Source organism: Chroicocephalus ridibundus, chromosome 13, assembly GCF_963924245.1.
Source record: "Chroicocephalus ridibundus chromosome 13, bChrRid1.1, whole genome shotgun sequence".
Lineage (NCBI taxonomy): Eukaryota > Metazoa > Chordata > Aves > Charadriiformes > Laridae > Chroicocephalus > Chroicocephalus ridibundus.
The window spans coordinates 61,240-66,576 of record NC_086296.1 but is presented as its reverse complement, the minus strand read 5'-3'; positions in this window follow the sequence as shown (position 1 = coordinate 66,576).

The window sequence follows — 5,337 nt, the reverse complement described above, 5'->3', positions numbered from 1 at the left end:
GGCATTGTACCGCCTGTCACTGGCTTAACGGTGGCTTTAGAGATTCTATCGTAAGACTGCACTCCGTTGTGAATTTCTCTATTGCTGATTCTGTGACGGCGTATTGCCTCGCACGGCCCAGTACTGTGTTACGCTTGACGTTGCATCGCTCTGTCATTGTCTTCAATGAGATGTGACACTTGGTAACATACGATGGCACTGTATTGCCAATTTTTCCAGTGGCTATGCTTAATTTGAGCATGTATTGATGTGTAGCGCTCTGTATGATGTTAAGTCGTACACTGTCTTGACTTAATAATAGAAATGCTAGAGGCTGGCGTGGTGCCAAGTGGGAAAGGGTGGCTGTGAGACTCTGAAGGCAGCAGGAAAGCCCGCAGCCCGAGGTGGTGCCGCCGCGCCAGCCTCCAAACCATTTTCCGGTAGGGCCGCGGCTCTGGCGACAGCTCCCACGCCGGAAGAGCCAGGAGGGAAAGCCATGCCTCGCTGGAAAGCTCTTTGGCAGCCGCTCGCGTGGCCCCACAGCCCGTGGGGCTGCGGGCTTTGCGGCGGCCGTCAGCCTCCACGCCACCGGCGCCCATGTGGCGCCGCCGCGCAAGTATGCAGAGCTTTTTGCGGTAGGGCCGTGGCTCTGGCGACAGCTCCCACGCCCGAAGAGCCAGGAGGGAAAGCCGTGCCTCGTTGGAAAGCTCTTTGGCAGCCGCTCGCGTGGCCCCACAGCCCGTGGGGCTGCGGGCTTTGCGGCGACCGTCAGCGTTGCCGCCACCGGCGCCCATGTGGCGCCGCCGCGCCAGCCTGCGAAGCATTTTTGGGTACGGCCGCGGCTCTGGCGACAGCTCCCACGCCCGAAGAGCCAGGAGGGAAAGCCGTGCCTCGTTGGAAAGCTCTTTGGCAGCCTCTTGCGTGGCCCCACAGCCCGTGGGGCTGCGGGCTTTGCGGCGGCCGTCAGCCTCGGCGCAACCGGCACCCACATGGCGCCGCCGCGCCACGCTGCGAAGCATTTTCTGGTAGGGCCGCGGCTCTGGCGACAGCTCCCACGCCCGAAGAGCCAGGAGGGGGAGGATGGGCGGGCAAGGTGAGGGAGTGGGAGATGGGGAATTTGGTAGGGTTTTGGGCAGTATCTCGGCGTGTGTTTCTTCGGTTGGTGTGACATGCAGGGTCAGAGGGGCGATGCTGCGCACCCACTGAGTAGTCCCAGCAAGTGAGGCGGTTGTGGACACGTTGGCGTCTAATAGCCCAGTGCTACATTGCGGCTCAGGGGAGTGTTTGTCTTTGGTTTTGCAGGCGCCGCAGGCATCCGGAGCCGGACGAGCGTTGGAGGTGAGCTGGGTAGCAGAGAGGTAGCGCATGGGGGTGGTGGTTTCCCGTAAGCTCAAGAGTAATATTGTGTGTCTTAGGTGTTTTAGGTGCCAGAACCAGAGTGTGCCACAAAGTCCAAACCCAGAATCCATGCGGAGCAGGTGAGCAGAAGGGTACGGCGCGTGTGATGCGGGGGATATTGCAGTACAACTTAGTGTTGACGGACGTGATGGTGCCTGATGGTACCATTTTGTGCAAATCGGGATTACGTTGCTCGGTAACTTCCTTGACTGCCATTTGAGATGGTCTTGTGTCGTACGCTTAAGAATTTGGTTCCGTACTATGTTCTTGTATATTTGAAATAGTATTGCTCCGCCTCACTCAGTATCGGTTTCGCATCGTGTTGCCCCGTCACGCTCTTGGTTGCTCTGTGATCTATTCTGGCATCGTACCACACCGTGTTGCGTGGCTTTTTTTTTTTTAATCGGTTGTTCTTTGACTGTGTAATGCCTTGTACCGCCCTCTATTGCATTATGTATATTGCCCCGTCGTAGCCTTGACTGCCTTCTGATCTGTTCGGGCCTCGTACCACGCTGTATTGCGGGTTTTTTAATCGGTTGTTCTTCATCTGGCTTTCTAATGCCTTGTACCGCCCTGTATTGTGTAACATCTTGCATTATATTGCCCTGTCATAGTCTCGACTGCCTTCTGATCCACTCTGGCATCGCACCGCACTGTATTGTGTGGTTTTTAATCGGTTCTTCTTTATTTGACTGTGTAATGCCTTGTACTGCTGTGTATTGTGTTACTTCTCATGTTATAGTGTGCTGTCGTTGTCTTGACTGCCTTCTGATGTTTTCTGGTATTACAGTTGAACGTATGCTGGGTTTCTTAATCGGTTGTTCTTCGTTTGGCTGCATGTTGCCTTGTTACCACCTGGTATGGTGTTGTGTCTTGCATTGTATTGCCCTGTCACTGTCTCGACGGTCATTTTACACGTTCCGTCCTAGGACCGCGCTGTATTGTGAATTCTTTCATGGGTTGTTGTTTCCTTGACTGTGTCGCCTGGTAGGGCCCCGTATCGCGTTACGTCTTGCCTTGTATTGCTCTGTCATTGTGGTGACCGACATCTGATATATTCTACCGTTGTATGGCACCGTACCGTCAATTCTTTCATTGTCTGCTCTGCATTTGATTGTATGTTGCCTTGTACTGCCCTGTGTAAGGTTAGATCTTGCATGGTGTTGCCCTGTCGTTGTCTTGCCAGTTATTTTAGAGTCTCTGGCACAGTATTGTGCAATTTTTAACCGGTTGTTCTGTATTTGACCGCTGTTGCGATGTCACCCCCCTTTTTCCTCCAGGCTGCTGCTCGAGCTATAACGACCAGCAGGAGTCGCTACGAGTGGCACTTGAACTTTGTGGGGTGGCTGGCACCAGAGTCAAGACACTGTGAGTCAGTTAGCTTGCTATAGACCTAGCGGACAGACCAAGAGCCCTTTGAGCTTCCTTGCAAGGCAGCGGCCTGTTTGCCAGCGTTTCCCGGGGACACTCACTTAAGGTTCTGCTCCTCTAGGTTGAGAGAAGCCTTGCCGCAACAGATTCTGGGTAAGTGACTAACAGCATGCCAGACTTTGCCATCTTAGCTGAGCGATACGAAGGGTTTGATCAGGCAGATATGATCCTTTAGAGGTGAACCGTTGCCCAAGTCCGGGGCGAGGATGGGATCCAGCCGCACCTAGACTCCTCTCGGAGAAGGAGTTTAGAAAGCAAGGGGGTCCTTTCCGAGCCTCGTGACTCAACAGGAGGGTCTCCCAGACAGCGTGTCAGACCCTGGCCCTGAGGCAGTAAATGACCCGGGGTGCGTGGCCGTGCAATCTGGTAAAGTGCCATCACGTGCGCTGCTACCTTTAGTGAATCACTGTTATGTTTGTTAATGTTTCTCTACCTCTCTCTTAGGAGTGAATTTTATCATTGCGCCCGCCACAACTGCATATGGCCTGTGTTACATCTTGCATTGCATTGCCCTGTCGTCTTGACGGTCACGTTAGAGAATCTGTCCTAGGTCTGGACTGTAGTTTGATGTCTCTCATGGGTTCTGATGTGGCTGTGTATTGCCTTGTCCGGCCCCGTGTGGTGTTACGTCTTCCATTGTATTGCTCTGTTGTTGTCTTGATTGTCATCTGATCTATTCTGCCGTTGTAGGCCACCATATTGTCACTTCCTTCATCAGCTGTTTTTTATGAGCCATGTAAAGGGTTGACGGCACAGACATAATCCTTTAGAGGTGAACCGTTGCCCAAGTCCGGGGCTAGGAATTGGATCCAGCCGCACCTAGACTCCTCTCTGAGAAGGAGTTTAGAAAGCAAGGGGGTCCTTTCCGAGCGTCGTGACTCAACGGGAGGGTCTCCCTGACAGCTCGTCTGACCCTGGCCCCTAGGCAGGAAATAATCCAGGGTCCGTGGCCACGGAACCTGATAAAGCGCCGTCATGCGCACTGCTGCCTTTGGAGAATCACTGTGTTGATGTTTCTGAATGTTTCTCTACTTTTCTCTTAGGAGTGAAGTGAATGGCTCCACCTGCCACAACTGCATATTGCCTTGTCCGGCCCCGTGTTGGGTTACGTCTTGCCTTGTATTGCCCTATCGTTGTCATGATTGCCACCTGACCCATGGTGTCATAGTAGTGCACTGCATTGTGAATTTTTTGACTGTCTGTTATTTATTTGACTGAGTATTGGCTGGCAGTGGCCTGTATTGTGTTATCTTGCACCGTATTGCCCTGTATTTGCCGTGACTGCCCTCTGAGACTTCCTGAGATCGTAGGGCGTTCTGTTGTGGGTTTTGTAATTGGCTGTTCTTTGTGTGACTGTATATTGCTTTGTGCTGCCCTGTATTGTGTTACAGCTCGTGTTGCATTACTCTGTCATTGTTTTGACTGCGTTTTGGGACAGTGTCATAGTGCTGCACTGGATTATGGGTATTTTAACTGTTCTTGACTTGGCTGCGCGTTGCCTTTTACTGCTCTGTGTGATGTTAGGTCTTGCACTGTATTGGTCTGTCGTTGTCTTGGCTGTTACTTTGGACTGTCTGGGATTGTACTTATTTATTGTGAAAGTTCCATTGGTTGTTCCTTATTTGACTGCTGGGGTGGTGCGGGCGCCCCTTCGTTTTGGCGCCCCAATCATCCATGGAGTTGTTCTGAGTGGTACTTGAAGTTGGGGGATGGTTGGCAACACAGTGGGGACCTAGATATTTTGTTCCTGTGCTGATGTGACTATAAGTCAATTAGCTTACCCCATAAATAGTGGACAGCCCAAGAGCCTTTTGACTTCTGCATGGCAGGGGCCTCCGTGCCAGGATCTCCCCTTGAGCAGGGACGCTCAATTAAGGTTCTGCTCCTCGAGATAGAGATGCCTTGCCGCAACAGATTCTCAGTAAGTGACTAATAGCATACAAAACCTTGTAGCCTTAGCTCAGTGATATAAAGGGTCGATGGCACAGATACAATCCTTTAGAGGTGAACCGTTGCCTAAGTCCGGGGCTAGGAATTGGATCCAGCCGCACCTAGACTCCTCTCCGAGAAGGAGTTTAGAAAGCAAGGGGGTCCTTTCCGAGCGTCGTGACTCAACGGGAGGGTCTCCCTGACAGCTTGTCTGACCCTGGCCCCTAGGCAGTAAATAATCCGGGGTGCGTGGCCATATGGAATCTGGTAAAGCGCCGTCACATGCGCTGCTGCCTTTGGAGAATCACTGTGTTGATGTTTCTGAATGTTTCACCGCTTCTCTCTTAGAAGCGAAGTTAGCCGCTCGGCCTGCCACAACTGCGTATTGCCTTGTCCGGCCCTGTATGGCATCACGTTTGGCATTGTATTGTCCTCTATTTGCCCGGACTGCCATCTGATCTGTTCCGGCATTGTACTGGTGTGTATTGTGGGTTTTTTAATCGGTTGTGCGTTATTTGAATGCGTATTGCCCTGTCTAGTGTTGTATCTTGCATTGTACTGCCCCGTCATTCCGTTCACTGTCACTTTAGATGTTCTGGG